The 23,498-nt window shown below is 42.0% G+C and overlaps 1 protein-coding gene across 4 annotated transcripts in view; it reads right to left on the bottom strand.

Moving 5' to 3' along the window:
* LOC137457138 (endonuclease domain-containing 1 protein-like) overlaps positions 1-23,498 on the bottom strand; it is a 215,835-nt gene that overhangs the window by 121,525 nt on the left and 70,812 nt on the right. For all 4 annotated transcript variants that reach the window (XR_010991218.1, XM_068168940.1, XM_068168948.1 and 1 more), the window contains exon 3: positions 22,591-22,640. The gene's annotated coding sequence lies outside the window, so the exon portion shown is untranslated. The remainder of the gene's footprint in view (positions 1-22,590; positions 22,641-23,498) is intronic.

Genomic DNA, 23,498 nt, shown 5'->3' on the forward strand with positions numbered 1-23,498 from the left:
AACACTCAAGTGATAAAGGGTACATAGATGGGTGGAAAGTCAGTAAACAAAACAAAAATAAAATGCAGATGGTATGCAGCTAAAGCAAACTGTATGGTTCACTGCATACCTAGCAGGCCAAGAAGGAAGGGAAATTCCTTCTCAGGGTTTACACGAACAATGAGTTTCCCTGAAAACTCCAGGAGGCTGTTCCCAGCTCCTCTGCTGGCACTACTGATAGGAAAAGCAAATGCTAGAAGGGTTGCTTCACTTCATTACTGACCTCAGGAGAAATCTTGGTACCAGTGAACTCTGCTGTAGATCAATGTGACCTCTTGCTTCAGAGAGGTATTGTTGTTGCAGCATGTACAGCACGCAGTGCTGCTTTGGAAAAGAATACAGCTGTCAATACACCTCCACGTTCAAATCAATGTTCCAGCACTCATGGGTCTGACCAAAACATGTTCAACGTGTTGCTGCTCAATCCCACGCTTAGGACACCAGTCAAACTCTCTAATACAAAGCATGAAAAACCTGCAGTTGCATGGTTACCTATTGTGAGGCATCAGCTCTGGAGCCTCCAACACAACAATGCACTGTTAGAATGAGTTCAGAGGAGGACCACAAAGAGTATCAGAAGGCTGGGAGAATCCCTCCTATGGAGACAGACACAGTATTTGTGTTGTTCAGCCTGGAGAAGAGAAGGGTCCAGGGAGACCTCACAGCAGCCTTCCAAGTATTTGAAGGCGACCTCAGGATAGCTGGAGGCTACAAAGGCTGGGACAGAATGAAGAGTAATCGCTTCAAACTGAAAGAAGTTTGGATGGTGAGACACTCCTGAAACAGGTTGCCCAGAGACAACGACGCTCCAGCAGCTCATATACTACACACAGAAATCAGCAAGTGCTGGAGCCAGACTTGTGAATAAAATACAAACAGAATCACAGAATGGTATGGGTTGGAAGGGACCTCTGGAGATCATCTAGTCCAAACTCTCTTGGCTAACACAGGTTCACCTAGATCAGGTTGTACAGTATTCAGTATCACTAAGGTTGGAAGAGACCTTAAAGATCATCGAGCCCAACCTGTCACCACAGACCTCATGACTAGAGTAGGGAGGACACTACCGCCCACTGCAGGCTTGAACTCACGACCTTCCCATTAAGGGTCTTATGCACTACCAACTGAGCCACATTTTGGCATTGAACAGGAACATCTCCAGGAAGGTTTTGAAAGTGTCCAGAGAAGGATACTCCAAAGCTTTTCAGGGCAGCCTGTTCCAGTTCTCTGTTATCCTCAAAGAACATAAGTTTCTCTTTAAGTTCAATAGAAAGTTCCTGTATTCTAGTTTGTACCTGTTGCCCCTTGTCCTATCAGTGGGCACCACTGAAAAGAGCTTGGCCCCATCCTCAAAACCTCCACCCTTCAGATATTTATAGGCATATCTAAGATCCTCTTCCATTTTTATTTCCAGGCTAAACTGCCTCAGGTCTCGCAGCCCTTCCTTGAAAGAGAGATGTTCCAGTCAACTTATCATCTTTGTGGCCCTCCACTGGACTCTCTCCAGTAGTTCCCTGTCCCTCTTGAACAGGACAGCCCAGAACTGGACACAATACTCCAGATGTGCCCTCACTAGGGCAGAGTAATGGAGAAGAACCTCCCTTGACCAGCTGGCCATACTCTTCTTACTGCAACCCAGAGGATCTCTTGGGATTGATCTGTCACTCTTTTTGCTTCTGACTACTGGGCATGTAAACTCAATGAATGATTCACTAAAATATGCTCTGACAACCATCACCAAGCTCTTTAAGATCTCCTAAAAGCAGTGACACAGGGCATGGTAACATCTGAAGGCTACTTAAAAACATAAAAAAAAATCCTGTGGCTCCTCTGCTGCATTGTTTCTACTGCATTAAAATGTCAGTAATGGTTAAAATGTGGACAGTCTCACCAATTCAAACCAAACCACAAACCACTTTGTAAGATCATGGAATTCTACAAGTTAACAGACAAATGAACAAACATGCACACCAATAAAACTGCACAAGAAGAAACATGCCAGCTTCTATTTATTTTCATTTGTTGGGTTCCACAGCTTAGGAAGAAAAGGCTTAAGCAGTAGAGTTTTGTTAAAGCTGGTGGTAAATTTGGGAAGTTTTCACTAAAGAATTCCTTTTTTTCAAAATAGATTTGATTCAAAGCAGGGATGTCAATGGAAAAAGTGACCCAAAGTGTCTCAGAACCTGCAAATAAGGAAGACTGGAACAAACATGAAGTCATCTATGGATAATGCTCTCCAAAACTAAATTCCTACGCTCAGGCTGTTGGTAATACTTTGATGTGTGCTGTGGCTAAAGACAGAGTTGAAGAACAAAAAAGAGGTAGGTTCTTCAGCTGCAACTATGTGCACCCTCATTACTGCAGGACTCTAGTTCAAATACAAAAGCTGGCCTGAAACAAACATTAGCACTAATTTTTACAGACGTTTCCACCTCATGTTTTCACAGGGGTTTAGAAGCACTAAAGGATTTTGGATCCTGAGAACAATTCCAAATCTGAACCTCATTTTACTGACAACAGGCTCACAGAGTACATACCAGGCATGACCTAGCAAGCCAGGGAAAAAAGACTGGAGAACTCTGCTCTTCTCATGTCCGCTTTTTGGGCACACATAAGGACAATCCTTCCTTCCTGGATCATTTGGGAACTGATGGTGAAAACAACAGATATTTGAAAACCAATTCACTGACTTACCACTTAAAAAAACAAAACAAAAACAAAACACAGAACAGACAATATGACCTTGTTTTGCCACAGTACCCTTCATCTCTACTCAGCTTCTTACATCTAGTAAATACACGCTAGCACATTCACAACTTTGGAGCAAAGGAGCTGAAATTCAGCAATTAAATAGCTATCTCCTGAGACCATGGAAATGCTCACTAAAAAATGTATAATAAAAAATAAACACATATATCTGTATCTCCTAAACCAGGAGCTAATGAATGAGTTTCCATTTAGTGAGGAAAGTGACTGTTCTCAGAGGAATTTCTTTGTTGATGCTTTAAAGGCAATGAGCTTGGTTTTGAGCTGGGAGATCTCTCCCTGCTTGCTGAACTCAATGCCTGCCTTTCCAAGGGAGGTTTTTGCACAGGTGGGGCAGTGCAGGATGGGATCAATGAAGGAAATGCAGGCACAGCAGAAGGAGTTAGGCATTAGGTAATAGGTTGGACTTGGTGATCTCTGAGGTCTTTTCCAACCTGGTTGATTCTGTGATTTATATATATACATACACACACATGCAGTTAATCACTGAACCCAAGAGCCATGGCAGCAAATCCATTTGTGAGGTTCTTTTTATCTTGTGTTATTTACTGAAGGTGTCACGAGTCCTACTGACATTGGACAACTGACTGCTCATTCAAATGAATTTTCTGATTAAATCTAATAGCAGAAATGCAAGAAGAGAGAGTAATGCATTAGTGTACAATTTTTACTGATGAAAAAATAAACTTGTTCAACTGAGGGTAATGATCCCATACACAAACTCTACTTGGTTTTCAACCAACCTAGATTTAGGCTCTATTTGGCTTGCAACTCAAAAAAGCAACTGGAGTAATTGGCATCAGCTGCTATAGGAATACAGTCAAATCATTAATTGCAACTAATCATGTATTGTTTATCAAATCTTTACAGCCTCTTGGAAGAGTTCCTAGCTGTAGCAATTCTCAATTCCTACGTAATATCTTTAATACAACAGGAGCAATGAATGAATTAAATCTTATTCAGATAGTGTGAAGAAAGTAGAGATAAGTAGGTGTTATTAGTCCCAATTTTCCAGATGGAAAGGATGCAATGACAGGCTCAAGATTACAGGCAGAGAGCTGTCATATTAACTTAGAGGTTCTGATGTAAGTTCTCCTTGCTCAATACAGCTGTTCTTGAAAGACCTCAAGATCTGACCAACACAGCTTTCACTGAGCCCTTCAGAAAAAAAAAAATCTACATTTTATATCTACCCTACATTTCAAACATAAAAATCAATGCAAAGATTAGAATTCACACTCAGATATATTACTAAGCACCTTTTTTAAGCAGGACATACAACCAGAGGATTTTTTTTTCTTGGTGTCTCTTTAAAACTCATTACCTTGCCCTTTCCCATAAAGCCACCACTTCCTCTTGCCCCCTGCAGATACCAACAGCCTGTTTGTAGGCGCTGCTCAAGCAAGCAGACCGAAGCCTTGCTAGAATTAATGTTCTGGGAATATTTCACGTGAGGAATACAGAAATACAACCAATAGAAGGTTTCTGGAAGAGTTCCAGAAGTGGCTATCTAAGGCAGTATTAGCAAAACCTAAGGGATTTCCATTCCTCCTTCTGTTCTCCCCCCCCATGAAAAATACCTTGTGAAGGCGTTAAGGAGCTAAGATGACTTTAAGAGATATTTTTAACAGCAGTGCTTCAGCTACCAGCCAAACAAAACTTCTCCTTCACTGTCTCAGAACTGTGACAACCTGTGCTTGCAGCCAGGGACCAGCAACGCTTCTCATGTGCTGAGAGAACCATCCTCTCAGAATTAAATGCTGCCAATCCTGTATTTTCAGTTTGCAGCAATTTAACAATACGTATCAGGAAGTCCTACGCTTCTGAAATGACTTACTAAAAATACCTTATCCCGCTCGAGAAAACAGCAACAAGAACTTGCTAACCAGTTTACAGCAACGTACTTTCCCCGGCACAAAGTGGCAAGACCAGTGGTACAGAGAGATGTTCATCTTGGGGTATGAGGATGGTAAAGGCAAAACCCCGTTCCAGACTAAATTTTAGCTGCACATATCCTGATGTAAGCTGGAAGCAGCTTTCCTCCTGGAGAGAGCTGTAATTTTCACCTGTGTAACCTGCATATGTAACTAAAACCCCATTCCTCAAATAAAAAATATTGTTACTGGAAAAGGAGCTTGAAATGGGTAGAAACACCTCCATCAGGCAGCTGTATACACATTTAAAGTAGTTAAAATAGTAAGACTGTGATAAAAATATAAATGCCTTCTCTGATCAAATGAAAGCGCTATTAAAAGGACAGGGACACAGAAAGAATTACCTCTGCTCCTGCTGAAGGACACGCAGTCAGAACAAGACAAGCTGCATGCTTCGAGCCGTTAATAAAAAGAAGAGCAAGCGACTGAACAGCTTTCAGATGGATCCAAATAGTTTTTGTTTCCCTGCTGCAGTTTCACCACTCCCACAGGGTAATTTCTATGTTCACTTTATAACGAAAGCAAAGTACAGGTCAGAATAAGAATGGGAGGAGACCAAAAAAACTCCGCTGTATTAGTCAAAGTTTATAATCTTTGCTGTCTTGTTTTCAAGTGGGGGAAAACAGGGCTGGTGTGACAAAGGGGGATTTAGAGGGGGTGTTCTGCTTAATAAACCAGAAGCTTGGTTTATCTTGCATTTTATACGATCTGATTGGCAAAAGCAGGAAGCAAGAAGACCTTTCAATTGCATGATTTATGGAAAGATTATCACATGACTAAAAGGCACAGAAGAAGAAGGGCAAAATTCAGCTTTTATTTACATCAGTGCAGATCTCTTATAATTCTGTTGCCTGAGATTCATTCCATTCGAAACAGAATAAAATATTTGGTCCCCATACAGACACAAAGCCATTTCAAAATCAGAATTTAGTTTCTGCTTTTCAAACACAGCAAATGTTTCAGGTCTGTTCAGTGCAGGATACCTGTACTGGAGAAGAACCACACAATCCATGTATATGGTATTTTAAAATACATTTCTGCCATCTCTCCTCTCCAAACAATCCAGTCACCTATTCCTGAATTACGCATTCTTGTGCACTTACACACTCCTATGAATGTTTTAAAGTCTCCTGCAAAAACTTAGATGCCAGGACAGTCCATAAGTGCACTGAGAACTCGCTCTTGCATTGCATAAAGGAAGTTACTGAACGAGTACATTCACCTTATTATGTGGGAAACAAAACACAACGACTTCACATCCAGCAATGCACGGAAATTTTTGAGTGAGAATGAGAACCTGCAATGCCCTGCTTTTTATTCTATTGCCAGCAATTAAGTTTACATTTCCATCAGAAGCTGTTAGATTAGATGAGCTATGTGCCTCTTTTTCATGTGTGAACTTTTATACTAAGAGGGAAAAGTGTAAGAGGTGAAAACAAACCTAAAAGAGGTGTTTTACTAGGATATTTACCTGAGTGCTGAGGGAAAATGGAAAGCAACAAAGGGAGAGCAAGCACTACAGACAACAGTGAAACAGAACCATCCTAGCAGGGCTGGCATTTTTTTCAGTACTGCTGTCCCTTGAGGAGCTCGCTCAGGTGGCAAAAGGTTAAAAGCATTGAGGAAAACCTGAATCATCTGACCTAAAAATGGAAAAGAGGAGCAAAAAAAACCAAAGGAACAAAAGAAAAGACTGTGGTACAGTCAGTTTGAACATTCAGTATTAATATGCTGCCCTCTTTTAAATACTGAAAGCCTTTACTCCCTTTCAACAAACACCGTTTAAAACACACACTGTGTGCAGACAGTAGAACCATGATGATAATTCATTTTATTAGGCTACAGTCAGAATCCTCATCTGCATTTCACACACTGTAGCAGCAAGCTATGAGTCAACTAGGTAAATTTTATATGTGGGCTTTTGTCATACTATCAGGAGAACAAGTCCTCTGAAAAGCAGAAGGAACTGGAGATGCTTAGTGGGGAAAAAAGGAAGCTTGGGGAAGACCTTCTCATTCTCTACAGCTACAGGAAAGGAGGCCGTAAGCAAGGTGGATGTTGGGCTGCTTTCCCAAGTAACAAGTGGCACGTAGATGTAGTGGTGGGGGATATGGTTTAATGGTGACTTGGCAGTGCTGCGTTAACAGCTGGACCTGGTGATCTTAAGAGTCTTTTTCAACCTAAACTCTATGATTCTAAGTGTTTCAGTGGTATTTCACTGTATTGGTATGTTTAAAAATGACACGCAGATCCAATTATGACACTAGCATCAAATAAAAAGTAACAGAATGATAAAGACCCAATTATTGCACAATTCTTTGCGTTGCCTGAACAGTAAGGCACAGGTTGAAGAGAACACGGGCCACGCTTCACATCAGTAGCTGAGCAACATAATAGGTAGTTGAGTATGGCTGGCAATCCATCTAGTAGTTTTTGATTAGCTTTTAAATACTTGATCCTCAAGTACTTTCCTGTACTTCAGAACAGTCAGATCTGTCTCCAGCATGTGTGGCAGTAAACCCAAGAAAGATTCAAAACAAGATAAAAATAAATTAAAAAAAACAACCACCCAGTAGTAACTGTTTACCACACTGTCCAGGAAGTGGTTCTGTTTGAGAAGTCCTGAACAAAAGTGAGTGCTGATTTATAAACCTGTCTTCACTGGAGTACCTCCAGCATCCTTCACCATATGCAGTGAATAGGATATAGCACTCATGCACACAAAACACCTCCTGGAGACTTTGCCTTCATACAGCAGTGACTAGATTACTGGTGAGTTAGCTGCTATCAGGATTGAGTTTATCCTACTCGGCTACAGGTGCCAAAAAAAAATTACAGGCTTGCTTTAAACTATATTCTTGAGCAGCTGTCAAAAAGAGGCAACTGCTGATGGCGAATCTTGTTAGAATCCTTAGAAACAAAAATTTACATGAACATCAGAGAGAGAAACAGTTTTGCAGGTCAGCGTAACAGTGAAGCAGACTTCTGAATTCCCTCAGGCAAAAGCTACTTTCTCCAACTGCAGTGCAGTTTCCCCAAAAGAGATCTCAGCATGAAAAATCTCAAACCTCTTGCTCTCAGTTTCTTACTAATTAACTCAGATGCCATGTCCCTGAAGAACATGTCTGCAGATCAGGAGCATTACCCATCTCCATGCAACATCATGTGTTACCAGCAGCAGTCAGGAACACTTGCTGGAGATGCACAGAACTGTGCTTCAGGCCATCCCTGAACATCCTCTAGAAAACAGGTCAAACACAGCAGTTTTTCACATGAGGTAACCAACTATTTGATTCTGTACAAATACCTCAATACTTGTGGCTTATTATAAATGTTGGGTGCTCTGTTTGAGGTTTGCATTGGATATTCTGATGTTCAGCACCTTGCAAGAACTGGGCATTTCAGAAACTTTGGCAAAAATTATATTTGGGGGGGGGGGGGGGAACAAACCAACAAAATCAAACAAACACAAAAAACCCCACCCCAAACCCCAGCAATTGGCACAACTGCTACTGGACTCCTGAGTTCTAGTCTTCTACCATCATCATCTTATAAATCAAAACCCCTTAGAAATTGAAGATCTGAATGACCTAGAAACAATACATTTCTAAAAACATCATGTTCTTCATTCCGAGTGAAGACAACTCAGAGCTGATTTGAGTTATGGGAAGAATTAAAAGCAGCCAGAGACCTACAAGGGACGGTGCATAGCAGTCAGGGAACCATCAATCTCATGCTGCCAATCCATCTTTGTACCACAAGTAATGGCAAAGATGTTCTTTGAACTGCTGTATTTGAATTCCATCCTTCATTTCCTCAGAGTCCCCAGTAAAAACTGTGGAAAAAATGCCAACCTAAAAAATTCTTTCTAAGTTAACTACACAGAGGAATAGGAAAAATAAATGCATGCCTGTCTACTAGTTCATTCAAAATGTATGCCAGACAGGAGGTATTAGTCACTCCTCCAAGCACAATATTAGGATGTTGACTGCAGCCAGTCAAAGACCAACCGTTAAGAATGGAGCCATCAAATTGTTTCCTGGTCAAAATTCACAATCAAAAGAGAGACTTCTCAAAGGGAAGGTTAAACATGGGAACAGAGGAGAAGAAACTGAGACTTGGAAGGTTACTGTGTCTCCAAGTTTAATTGTCATGTAATTCCTCCAGAGGAAAGGGAGTGTTTCTGCATGACACAGCCGGCAAAACATGCAAGAGTCACATCCTGGTGAAGGGTTGCAACTCCTGCATATTTGACCTTGGAGAGCAGCTTTATGCATAGGAACACCAGCCAGGTGAAAATAAAGGGAAGAAATGCAGAGCAAAGGGAAAGGGATTTCTTTCCAAGAAGGTATTAGGAAGATACCGCGCTTCTTGTTTGAGAGGGCTCATGTCTGGATCTCCAAGGTACACTTCAGCGTATGAGCGCAGCAGTCCTTTTGTCTGTCTTTTGGAAGTGCAGGAACTTCCCTCACTCTCATTTAAGTGGTGCTGTCAGGCTAAAGACCACAGTTTAGCAGGTAAGAACACTCAGATTAACCATCTCCTTAGCCCTGGCAAAGCCCTACAAGAGCAACAAATTAAAGACATGCTTGCTATACCCACCACGCTCCAGGACTTCCCACCTCTAGGACTGTGGAACCTGTGGTTCTTTCCTTGGTTTCCTATCACTTCTGTCTACTCTGTCCTCCTTCCCACTCAGAGGGAAGACTGCAAACTGAATTAGTTTAATAAGCCATTTCTATGCATAATACTGTTTCAAATTACACATCCATTACAGTGTTTTCAAATGAATCTGAGGACAGATTTGACTCACTCTGCAAAATCTGATTCATGCTTCTTGGGTATGGAAAAACCAGCTTGCAGAGCTGCCTCCTGCAGGCTGTAAACTCTTGAATCTCACTGCTGCTTTATTTAAGCAACAAACATGTTACCAGACCTCTAAGTGCCCTAAGCATCTTGAGCACTGGAGCAGAATACAGGGAGAAAACAGTAAGCACAACATGAGTTTAAGTAAAGTAAGTTTTGCTAGGACAGGAGCAGATGGTGTACATGTATTTTTTCATGAACAACCTAAGTGTATTTTAAAAAATAGCAAAGGAAATAAATGTTTCATTTTGTTAGAGGTAAGTTTCACACAAGTTGGACTAAGAGATCAAGTCAATATTAGATGTTTGCTCAGGCAGTTTAGCTTCTGGATACAAAGGCCAAGCTTCCCCATCATGCAAGTTTTGTAAGCTTATACCTCCTTTGATTTCTGAGAAACTACTCACCTACTCTTAATCTGGAGAGGCTCATGTGAAGTTACATTACGTGTACACAAGAACCACCAAACCTATTCAAACTGATTACACACAACAGGAAAAGTTCCCCTCTTTGCTCTTCATAGTGGTGCTGTCGGTTATGATCTAAGCTCCCTTCTGATGGGGTCTGCAGATGCAGCTTTTGCACCGTAACCGCGCAAATACTGGAGGTCCAACAGCCAACAAAACCCCCCAGGTCTCTCGCATTTTCAAATACATACTCCACTTGTGAATGGAATTCCATTCAAGACTGACTGGTTCATTTGAAGTAACACAGATTTGTGATGGTCTATATAAACATCAGATCCATTCTAGGGACACAAAGGGACACTACAGCATGAGATGCTTCTGAAAATCAGAGTTACATACATCTGTCCTCTGACAGCAGCAGCTACTGATTTTACTTGAAATTGCTTTTGCTGAAATTCCAACTGGTGAATCATAGTAAACTCACAACTTCAAAATGTTTCATAATTCAAAGAATCTTCTAAGGAGGCAGATTCATTTATTGAAGAAGTCTAAGAGAGAAAATACATTCAGTATCAGTGCAATGAGTCTAAAATGCCGGACATCAGATTCTGTTGTGCCAATAGCTTTGAGGGTGTTGCATCAGATGTTGAAGAACCACCAGGACACTACTTAGTACCAGACTTGGCAGAGTTAGACAATGGATGGACTCAAAAGTCTTTTCCAACCAAAAGTCCAGAAAACACCAACACTGTTCAAAAGCAGCACTGTATCTTGAGAACGAAAGTTTAGCTTCCTTATAGCGCTTCCATGGCCCAAGAGAGGGAAAGTGATCCCAAGAAGATTCCTAGATCCAGCTTGGAAGCTTGCACAGACCATTAGTTATTAGCCAAAGCCCTTCAGCCTCATGCTTACCTAGAGGCTACTGAGAAAACACAGCCAGACTCTTCTCAGTAGCACACAACAACAAGCAGCCACAGCCACGAGCAATAGTAAAGGAAATTCTGGTTAGACCCAAGGAAAAAATAGCATCTTAGAGATTTTCAATTAGTAAAGGCTCTTGACCTAACTTCCAAATCAGTCTTACTTTGAGCAGGAGGTTGAACTGCACCACTTGAGGTATCAAACCCAGTTTAGCACCATTGTGATTTAACAAGACCATGCATCCTGCTTCCAAAATGCACACTGCAGTGCCATGCTCTACTTGAAATCACCATGAAACAGCATCACAGCTCTGTCTGAGCACCAGGCACAGAGGTGCAGATGGTGAGCAGTTACATACTGTCCTCCACATCTCAAGTCTTCCGTCACTTCTCCAGGTTTTGCTTCCTCACTGACTGCTATTACCTCAGCACTATGCCATGCTAAATAAAGGTGGGAAATCTAGGTCCTACATAGTCTGGGTTTCCCTCATAGCTATGAAAACAGAAAGGATTAGGCAGCAATGTCACCAGAAACAGTTGCTGTTAGGTGAGACTTGTGGATGTGGAACATCAGGTCCCAGTCAGCAAACCCACCTCTCTGAGCAAATGACATGCATCAGGCAATCCTTTACACTGACTGAAGAACATCCTTCCAAAAGGATCTTCTTCCACAGAAACAATGCCTCTCTTCTCACAAATTAATTTATAGTAATGAATAGAATTAGTCAACAATTTTCCAGAAGTCACAAGTTGCAGCCTGAATGTAGAGCCACTCAAACAACTCACAAACATAACCACTTTTTACACTGCAAAGCACTGATTGCATGGAAATGTGCTGGTTTCATCAAAATGCTCTATAAAAGGCAACAAGATTGGCCGGCAGGCCAGTCTGCCCAGCTTCCTGCCAGGCTGCCTGCCAGCCCTAGGGTGGGTACTCCAAACTCCTTAACTCAACAAAAAATAAAAATCAGATATGAGAAGGCTCCCATGGGATGAGAATTCTGCTTCCTGGAGCTCTCCCATTAAAATAAATCCTTCCTAGGTGTGTGTCAGGAAGGACAGGGATGCCTCCACTAGTGTATAGCAAAAACGGCTTCTTGACAACAGAGAAAGCAAAATTGTTGTATTTCAGAAGACAGATGCCATTGCTAACAGCACAGGAGGGAGAGGAGGAGACATATCTGCACAAATCTGTGAGAGGAAAGACAAAAGCAGAGAAATCCTGTCAGCAAGATGACAAATCAGAGGTGGGGAATCCCTGTTTTACCCCTTCTGCAGGATGCATGAAGCTTTGTATTTAACTAAAATAAAGAACAGCTAGCTTGTACACCTACTGCAGAGCTTTAAAGCCTGCACTGAAACACAGCCATGCTCAACAGCCACCCTTCAGCATGCATTTCCAGACACAGAATACAGATGCTCTGTCACAGCGCGGTCGCAGTGAGCCTGGCAGATCAACACGCAACAAAAAGCCCAAAGAGTTCTGCTTTGTACCATCCGCTTCCTCAGCTCTACACCTGGGACTCTTGCCAGGACACTGGTCATGTTCATGGAGAATGCAAAACTGCACATCAGCCTGTCAGGCTGCTTCTGAGCACAGAGAATTCACTAGGCAATCATTTCTTCTAAGCATGGTGATATAACTCCATTGATCTAAACCACTTCTGCAATAGGGCTGTGCCAGATCATTGCCCTCCTTACCCACTGCACCCATGTACTTCAGTGCCTGCTTGAATTCACTTTTTGCATTCACAAGAGCAGCATCACAAGAGCTTCTCTCTGCACAGAGATTCATATCTGGCTGTGCCACAACACCTGGGTGACACTTAGCCATGTTGAATTTCATTAGGTTCCTTTTTGCCCAGCTCTCCAGTCTGTCCAAGCCTCACTGAATGGCTGCACAGCCTTCAGGTCTATCAGCCAAGCCTCCCAGTTTGGTATCATCAGCAAACCTGCTGAGCAGACACACTGTCCCCTCATCAATGTCATGGATAAAGATGTTGAACAGGACTGGACCCAGCACTGATCCCCGGGGGACTGCTGTAGTTACAGATCTCCAGCTGGGCTTGGCACCACTGATCAGTACTCTTAGCACTCCACTGTGTAACCAGTTCCTAATCTAGAGATGACCATGCCTTAAATACCTCCAGGAATGGGGACTCAACCACTTCCCTGGGCAGCCTGTTGCAAGGCCTGATCACCCTTTCTGTGAAGAAATTTTTCTTAACATCCAACATGAACCTCCTGTGGCACAACTTGAGGCCATTTCCCCAATCCCCAGCTGATTAACGTTAAGATAAACCAATACAGCAGTCGACAAAGTTCTGTTCAGCCTGGCTGTTTTAAAACTGCAGCCTGCTGAGTAAGACCAACAAGGAAGTAATTCCTGCCAGACCATGTCCTAACAGAATTAGGGACACAATGTACCCAACTGTACTCTCCATCTGAATTTGCTCAGTAGATAGTTGGACAACAGAATGGGTCAGTTAAATCCTATCTTCAGGAGCTGCAGAGTATCAATCAAGAGCAGCTGGGGAAAAAAGAATAATTCTATTAATTCTTCTCTCTGGGAAGGCATTAATGAGGAGGAAAAGGATTTTAATCAACATTATGGAAGTCCATAATAATCCTAATTCAAGATTTTAAAGTGTTTTACACTTCTGTCTCTGACAGAAGGAATGAAGCTGGAAAATGCAAAGCAACTTGTCCAACTGACACAACAGGCAAGTACAAATGCAACAGAGGTCTCCAGGCTATATACCTGTGTTCTATTAGCCTTTTCTAAAATAACCCAAACAAATAAAACTGATTTTGCACAATAAGGTCTTCCATATAGTTTCAGGAGGGGTGGGTGTCAAGTGGAGGGGGCCAAGCTCTTTTCAGTGGTGCACAATAAGACAAGGAACAACAGGTACAAGTTTGAACACTGAATATTTCACGTCAACATGAGGAGAAACCTTTTTACAGTGAATGTGACAGAGCACTGAACAGGCTGTCCAGGGAGGTTGTGGAGTCTCCTTGTCTGGACACGTTCAAAACCCATCTGAATGCATCCCAGTGTGGACTCCCCTGGGTGATCCTGCTTTGGCAGGGGGTTGGACTTGATGATCTCTGGAGGTCCCTTCCAACCTCTAATGTACTGAGATACTGAGGTGTTGTGAGCTCCATCTCCATTATTTTTCTGACGTGACATCTGCAGTGGTGAGATCGCAAGCTCTAGGAGAGCAGCTGGACTTCGTGATCTCAAAGGTCTCTTCCCACCTTAACAGTTCTGTGAATTTGTGGCATCATCTAACCCATTACCTCCTCTATACACATATGATATACTCAGAGTAGTTAGCATTATCAAAATTAATAGAAGTCCCACATTTGAATCCAATGGCAAATTCTTTTTCATATGGAGATACTGAATGCAGGTTTGAACTTGGACTTGTTCTTATGAGGAGGGAAAACACTTTTTGGAAAGTGAAGAGAAATTAAAAACACTAAGATGCTACTAACTGTATATATTTAGAATGGTCTAAGTTGTTGCATTACTCAGCTCTGGTGAGACCCCACCTGGAGTACTGTGTCCAGTTCTGGAGCCCCTATTACAAGAGGGATGTGGAGGTGCTGGAACGTGTCCAGAGAAGGGCCACGAGGATGATCAGAGGGCTGAAGCACCTCTCCTATGAGGACAGACTGAAGGAGTTGGGGCTGTTCAGTCTGCAGAAGAGAAGGCTCCAAGGTGACCTCATTGTGGCCTTCCAGTATCTGAAGAGGGCCTACAGGAAGGCTGGGGAGGGACTTCTCAGGATCTCAGGTAGTGATAGGACTAGGGGGAATGGAATGAAGCTGGAGGTGGGGAGATTCAGGCTGGATGTGAGGAGGAGGTTCTTCCCCATGAGAGTGGTGAAACCCTGGAATGGGTTGTCCAGGGAGGTGGTCAAGGCCCCATCCTTGGAGGTGTTTAAGAGCAGGCTGGACGAGGCTCTGGCCAGCCTGATCTAGTGTGGGGTGTCCCTGCCCATGGCAGGGGGGTTGGAACTAGATGATCCTTGTGGTCCTTTCCAACCCTGACTGATACTATGATGATGTGTAGAATTAGCTGTTTGGATATAGGTTTGTCTCTGCCTGCAGTAGAATGTAACAAATAAAATTAAGATGCTGACGAACGCAGCACAGAATGAGACACTTTTAGAGGGAACTCTCAGGACGAAGATAATTTTTGAGAGCATCCCTTTTATGACGTATTTTCTTTCCTCACACATGCATCCTGCAGCTTACACGGAGACAGCTTTGCATTTACAAATAGAGCAGTGGGTGGACAGCCTCTGGAGAATTTACACGGCTTAATATTGAAGCATCCAGAGACACCAGCTAGCTGCAAATGAGCTAGAGTGGCTATCAGAAATAGTACATGTACCATCTGCACTTTGCTTTGTTCAGACTCATAGATGGCTTTAGATTAAGTAGAGCCTGTCACTCTGAACAGTGAATAGTGTGGTTCGTGGTGCCTCCGATGGCCACAGAGCTTTTGAAAACGTTCTTGAGTTCTGGTCCCTGCTCTGCTGTAAACTTGTGGTGTTAACTTACATCATAAGCATGAGGACAGGCTGAGAGTTTGGATAGTTCAGCATGGAGGAAAAAAGGCTCCAGAGTGACCTTATTGTGGCCTTTCAGTACTCAGTGGGGACCTAAAGGGAAAATAGGGACAACCTTTTTAAGCAGGGTGCGTTGTGACAAGGTAAGGGGGGATAATTTCAAATCAAAAAAAAGTGAGGTTTAGACTAGATCTAAGGAAGAAGTTTTTTACCCTGAGGGTGGTGAAACATTTACACAGATTGCCCAGAGAGGTGGTAGAAGGCCCATCCCTGTCAATATTCAAGGTTAGGCTGGACAAGGCTTTGAGCAACCTGCTCTATTTGACTGTGTCCCTGCTGACAGCACGGGTGTTGGAGTAGATGACATTTAAAGGTTCCTTCCAGCTCCTCCTAAAGTTCATCTCCAGCATCCAAGTTCGAGGAACTCTAGTATTTCTTAAATCAAGCTTTAAACTGGGTGGGTAGTGGTTTGTATGAAAGGCAATATGAACTAATTTATTTCCAAAGCCCTCTGAGGTATTTGAAGTCTTACCTTCCCCTGAGGGCACTAATACACATCTAGATTTGTAAAGAGAGGTTGGAAATCTTATTATTTGTGACAGATATATCCTACCAAGACATGAACATCCTTTTTGTATCCTCTGTTCCACCTTGTCCTCTCATTGGAAGGCTCATTCCATATGGAGAAAACTACCTGCCTGAGACAAGTTCAGTCTCTGCCAGAGCTTATGCCACCCAGAAGGACTGTAAGACACTGAAGATAGTGGAGTATCAGGGAAGAAACCCAGAGAATCACCCACATTGACCATCCATGTAGCTATCACCCTACTAATAAGGCAACTCCTGGAAGCCTGACAGAGATGGTTGACATTTTTGAGGCTGAGTGGTTAGTTTAGTCCTCCAAGCTGGTGAGCTAAGAAGGATGTTTATGGAAGAAAGGTCATGTCTCACAACAGAGCAGCCAGAATGACGGAGGAAAAGGGAAGAAGCGTTTCTTCTGGGGCAGAAAAGACAGACTTCACTCTCACAGAAAAGATTCTGAAAAGCCAGAAAGGAGTGTACATGTCAGGTATGTTTATCACCTGAAAACATCAAAACATTACAGACATGTAAAGAACTAAATAATAATAAAAGTATCCTTTTTCCTATGAAGTTATGTTTTCCCCCCACTAACTTCCTGCAAGAAAAATCTAAAGCCCAAAAGCAAATATAACTGTGATATAAATCTGATATATAAAACTGCAAGTTGAAGAAGGCTGAAGATTTCTGAGCTGCAAGTAAACAGGTTGTACTGATTCCATCCCACAGAGAGTAAATGTTAGGAGCAGTGACTTATCTCTGCTCACCCCAAGCTGGCTTACACACACACGGAACCTGGTGACTGTAAGGCTACTCACAAACCCTTGCTGTCTTTACAAGTGGAAATGGGTTGTGAGGTAAAAGCCCACAGCAACCTCTACTAAGGCTTTTAAATCTACTTAGCATCTACTTAGCATGTCCATCTGTTAATAAATGTCAGCACTATTCTGTATTAGTATGAATAAATAATGTGAGAAAAAGAATGTGGTAATAGGCTGTGTGAGCAGTTGTGAGTCATATATAGCCTCAGAGCTGCAGAACCCAGCCTTGGTTAGGGAAAAAGAAAATCTAAATAAAGTCTAATCATGATTTGTTAGTCTCAAGAGTTTCATGTTAAGAAAAAAAAACTATTATCAGTGCACAATGACTTAATTGCACAGCTTCCACATCAGCAGTGAGCTCATGCTCAGTCTTTCAGCACCAAAAGACAAACATGGTTACAGCTTATACAGGTAGAAACTGCGTAAAGACCCTGCATCCCTCTGTGTGCAGCTGCATTTGCTCAAGAGAATTGAGGAAGGCATCAGAATAAGCATCACTGTGAGATGGACACTTAAGTGATCTCCAAATCTGTATTTTCACCTTGTCAGTCAGGGAAAACTGAATTTCTATATAAATTCTGGATCTTAAAATCAAGAGAGAGCTAAGGAGTACTGAAAGTAAGTGCTTCTATCTTGCTTCTTGAAATGGAAAGTTCTAAAGACATTTTGCTGCAAGGTTCCTTCCAATTTAAACATTAGAACTCATGAGAAAACTGCAGTTTTGGGGTATTTCACAGGTGAGGAAGAAAGGAACACATGCTCCTTACCATTTAGTTTGGATATGTATATATATTCCAGGTTGATACATGACCTCCTTTTTCTGTTCTGTTTGGTTGAGTGGGTTTTTTATTATTATTTGGTTGGCTGTTGTTTTGGGCTTTGTTTGTTTGGGGTCTTTTTGTGGTTGGATGGTTGGTTTGTTGTTGGTTTTTACAGTTGCAATAAATTAGTTTTAGAAGCTGTATTCCTTTAGGAAAGTGGGGAAAAAAGGAGATTCAAGAGTCCTGCTCCATGGAGCTTCCTAAAATACTTTGAGATCCCACCTGAAGTGCTGGGTCCAGGTCTGGAGTCTGAGAAAGAGAGAGAGAGTCATAGACCTGGTGCAACAGGTCCAGAGGAGGCCACAAAAATGATCAGAGGGCTGGAACCCCTCTGCTGCAAAGACAGGCTGAGAGAATTGCAGTTCTTCAGCCTGAAAAAGAGAAGGCTCCAAGAAGACCTTACAGCAGCCTCCCAGTACTTAATGGCAGACCCCATGACTAGACCATGGCACCAAGTGCCACGTCCAATCTCCTCTTAAACGCCTCCAGGGACGGTGACTCCACCACCTCCCTGGGGCAGCACATTCCAATGACAAACAACTCACTCGGTGAAGAACTTTCTCCTCACCTTGAGTCTAAACCTCCCCTGGCGCAGCTTGAGACTGTGTCCCCTTGTTCTGGCGCTGGTTGCCTGGGAGAAGAGACCAACCCCTTCCCGGCTACAACCACCTTTCAGGTAGTTGTAGAGGGCAATGAGGTCACCCCTGAGACTCCTCTTCTCCAGACTAAACAATCCCAGCTCCCTCAGCCTCTCCTCATAGGGCTTGTGCTCAAGGCTTCTCACCAGCCTTGTTGCCCTTCTCTGGACACGTTCAAGTGTTTCAATGCCCTTCTTAAACTGAGGGGCCCAGAACTGGACACAGTACTCAAGGTGTGGCCTAACCAATGCAGAGTACAGGGGCAACGCACAGTACAGGGGCATGATTCTATAAATATGGCTACAGACAGAGAATTCAGAATTGACTCATAGCTCATTCTTGAGCCCAGTGAAGTACAGCAAGTGACATACATCACCCCAGCACATAGCTCCTATGCATGTGGCACAAGACAAGAGCTCCTACAAAGTGACAATAAAGCCACCTCCACATTAATGGTGGTGCCAGTATTTTGTATACGAAGCCATCCTACCACAGAGACAACCCACAAAACAGTTCATCTGATAACTGGTCTTTAGCATGCTCCTCTCTTTGCAAAGCACACGTTAAACTTACAGGTACTTTCACATCTGACAAAAATTTAAAGTGCTCTTTTAAAACTAGCTTGTGTTTTTATGTTTCCAAGTCATCTAGAAGGGAGCACTGTCAAACAGAGAGTTTCTTTTTGAATACCCACTGCATGTGCTAATGGCTACTTCACACACGCAGAGTAACACTGACCTCTTTGTGGTTTGTCTCTTTTTATGCCACACATGCCAGTGGACCTTCTCAGAAGAAAGCAGGTACCTGAAAAGGAAAGGGGCTTTCTTTACTGTTGCTGCCTGTACTGGTCTCTTCAAGCCCTCCTCATCAGGCACACAGAATCAAGGTGTAGTTTGGGTTGGAAGAGACCTTAAAGATCATGTATTTCTAACCCCCATAGCATGAGCAGAGAAATTCCCCTAGATGAGGATGCTCAAAGCCCCGTATGTTCCATGACACCTGTTTGCTCACACACGTGCAAGGAACAGGATGTCTCACAAGGTCAGGTATTAGGCTTTTACTGCTGTCAATTCAAAATACTGAACCATGAAGTAGATATGGTGCCCCCACTTCACAGGTATGAGAGGCATAAAACAGACAAAGTGACTTTGTGGAAAGTGTGAGCGAGCAGAACTACAACTGCCCATAAAAAGCTTCTCACTACCTGGCCCATTTACTAGACCACCTGTCATCTTTACACAACCAACCAACAATACCAACAGGATCATGGCAGCAGATACTTCCACCAGCCCTAAAAAGCTTGTGTGCAAACACATACATGTAACAGAGTCCAAATATGACCATTTCTTCTGCAAGACCTTCACTGGGATAAATATGCAGACACAACTCTGTGATCCTCCAGAGAAGAAGCAATCTTTGAGCCCACTTTTTAAGTGCAGAATTTCTTCTCTATCATGACTTAGCCATATCTATAAGCATAACAAAAGGTTGTTTTGGATCACTTTGAAGTGCAATGTTGAAAATCCTAAGGTTTATGCATTGTGGCAATAGCAGCTGGTTGAAACCCACAGTTCAAATAGAAGTATCTCTGGCAGGTGAGGCAAGTAAATATACAAGGCTCCCTTTTTCCAAAACAAAAAGGTAAGAACAGATTTAATACACTAATCTGCTAATAATCTTGATGGAACTGCAAAGCTTCATTTCTTTTTCTCCAGAGGTAGGAATGAAGATGAAGAATTTCAGATCCCAAAGCCTGACTCTTTGAAGGAAATGCCAGCAGAGGACCTAACCCCAACATGTACTGCTTCCAGCAGTGTAGAACAACCTAAAGGATGATTCCATTATAAAATGTCCAAGCATCAAAGGAAGAAAATTAGGGTATTTCAGAAAGTTACAGACTTTAAAATCAAGGGACTCTGTCTCTCATAGCACAGCCTGGTGTTTTTACCTAGAGCTTCAACTACACAAAGTTTTGCCAAAACCACATCTATGTTTTCTCTGCACACATGATGTTCTGATGAACTACCTAATGGATTGCCTTGGAAACCTAATACACAGAGCTCCTTAGGGGCTCTTGGCAGAATTCCTTTCTTCCATGCTCCCAAACAGCAATGTCCAATTTTAACAGCCTTTTCCAGTTGTCAGAAAGCCACACAGGTTACAGAATGTGTAGACACCCTCCAGAGATCAACAGACCAGATATCACACTTACATTGTCTTTGCAAGCTTGACAATTTATTACAGTATATATATCTCAAGGGGTGCACTGTTTATGTTGGATTTGTCCAATGTGCTGGACACGGCTCTGAGCAACCTCAGCTAGTTGCAGATGTCCCTACTAACTGCATGGAGGTTGGACATGAGACCTGTAAAGTTCCTCCCCAACCCAAACTATTCTATGATTCTATCCGGTCTGGCAGTTTCTGGAAGGTAACTAATGACAAACCCAAGAAGAGTAAAAGCTGAGAAGACACCACACCACATACTGCCACAGCTCACAGTTGCTACAGTTTACATGAGAGCCCAAAAACTATGCATGGCACATACCATACAGAAGGAAGGTGTTACAACTGTGATGGATGAATCTTTTCTCACCATTTATGCCAAAAAGTCAACTGTGCACACCACATGATCCCCTAGCTTCATGTCCAAGTGGATAGGGAAATTAAGGAGGTCTTTGGTCACTCCATTAATGTTTTCAATGTGAACTCTGAGAGACAGCTTTTCTATTTTAATAAAGAGTTACACCATTCCCCAGCTTTTCTTCTCCACCTGGCTGGGCATTTCACAGCGTAGTTCAGCATAACACTCTAATAGAAAACTTACTATAAATAACAACGAGAGAAATCAGGATACTTGTGAGCATCAGACCTTAGCAGCTGACAAGATCAAACGTTGATGATTCCATTATGACTTCCAGCACTGACTACCCACATTGCAGGGAAGAAGTTGACCTGATTAAGGAGTTTTCCATTTCTAACTGTGATCTCTGTAGGAATGTGCTAAGGAAACAATCACCCTACTGAATCGTTTCAAGAATTTTACAGCCAAGAAGATTTACTGCCCTAAAACAGGTCTTGGAAACAAGAATATTTGAGGAGACTCAATGACTATTAAATCAGTGTGGAAAACATGATGCTGAAAGAATTGCATGCCTGACACATATTCCTCTCATTTAAAAATAATAATAAATAGAAACTGTCTTTAAAAGCTAGTCTGTGGAATTAGTTTAATTTTTCAGATGAGAAGAGAGACACATTTTATAAATTAACATTCATATAGGTAACAGAAAAATAAGAGAGCACCAAAGACTGTATGACAAATGGGGTCATCAATAATTCCAAAACACATACCTATCTCTTAGTGAGCAAGCTGAGACACACTTTGCAGACTTACAATACTTTAAAGTTGAGTCAACAATACATGGAAAACCTCATGCAATCTTTTAATGAGTCCACTTGTTAGGTGGTGTGAAAGCAAATTGAGAATAATCTCAGGTTTTGTTATTACAATCACAGTGGAGATGTTGTTACCACATGGTACATGCTCTGCTCAAGAAAGAATCTATCTTGAAAATTTGCCATTGTCTACAAGTAAATCAGAAAGATGATCTGCGAGGCTTGCTATTAAAAAATGCCACTTAAATGCTTTTAATAACTGAAATGGAAAACACTCCTGTGCTAAACCATAGACACATACAATACTCTCAGGGAAAAAGGTTGAATATATTTGAAAATACCCAGCCAAAAATACAGCAGCCTTTAAGTAAGATTTTCTTACACCAACTGGTATTACAGAGACTACTAACAAGCTCTGGAGCCCAACAGCCTTTTCCAGCCCTTCTTGCATTCCTGCAGGTTCAAATTTCATGACAAAGCCTGAGACAAAGCCTTTCCCCACAAACCTCTCCCCTCCACATCCTTCACCATCACTGCTACCACAACAGTAAAAATTCAATTACGTGACAATCCTGAACTGCTTTATGCCTTGACACAGCCATGAAAGACAGAGAGAGATTATCTACTGGTTGCAGCTCACCCTGAACCACATGCCTTGAAACCAGGGAACTCCGAACAGTTCTACAAACTCTGTAAGCTATGCTCACAGTTTAAGAAATGAGAAGATCTCATAGTCTTTATTTTTAATTACATGGGTGTCTTACAGAACAACTGGCCTACAGTCTTATAAAGAGGAAAATAGGCATTATACACTGACTTACATTTTGAATTGTCCTCCTTCACTTGTACAACTCAGTCAATATTTCTTTCTCTGTAACACAACAAACACAAGACAAATTCTGTTAGAAAGAAGTATTTGCTTCAACTGAACTTTCTCATCATAATGTTCATTAATGGTTGAAGTTTCTGTTTGCTTTTAGTCAGCACTGGAAAATATTTCCATCATTCATTTCTCTTTCTCCAGTTTTAACTGCCAGAATATTTGTTACATGAAATTCCTCTATCAAGATGAACTGTGGAGAATGCCTTGTGATGTGAGTGTAACACTGAAGAACCAGAAGTTCCAAATCCTACTGCAGAGTTCAACAAAGAATTTCCTCACAGCCACAGAGAAAGTAAAGAAATGTAAAGGACTGAACTACTCAGATAGTTATATATCTCCTTGTTAAACTCCATGACTGCTCCTTGTGGGCCTCCAACAACCACTTTAGAAAGCTGATGACTTCCTCTTGGTCTCAAGTCATACCTTATGTACCAGCCCTATGTTTCAGGTACCTTAAGACACTTGAACAGGCAGGAAATGTGAATGGCTTGGCTGCTATGTCCTTCTCTGTGCTTTGGATTCAACTTTGTAAAGACAGAGAAACTGTATCTATACCTGACTGGAAATGCATTAGTGTTTGTAAAGCACTTAAGAGTAAAATGTAACAAACAAATGACAACAAACAAAATAAAGAAACACCCACCACAAAAAAAAAAATAAATCAATGCAATCACAAAAACAAACCCAGAAATATCCTAAGTCGAGTTATGAGAGCATTGTCCTTAGAAAGAATGCTCTAATGCTACATTCTCTGTTTAGTCACATAATTAGTAAACCTTCAGCAACCTGGAAGAACTACTCAAACCTCCAGAAAGAACTGGCATGATCCAGATCATGGAATAACAA

Source organism: Melanerpes formicivorus, unplaced genomic scaffold, assembly GCF_026170545.1.
Source record: "Melanerpes formicivorus ecotype bairdi unplaced genomic scaffold, bMelFor1.0.p_v2 SCAF_3, whole genome shotgun sequence".
NCBI lineage: Eukaryota > Metazoa > Chordata > Aves > Piciformes > Picidae > Melanerpes > Melanerpes formicivorus.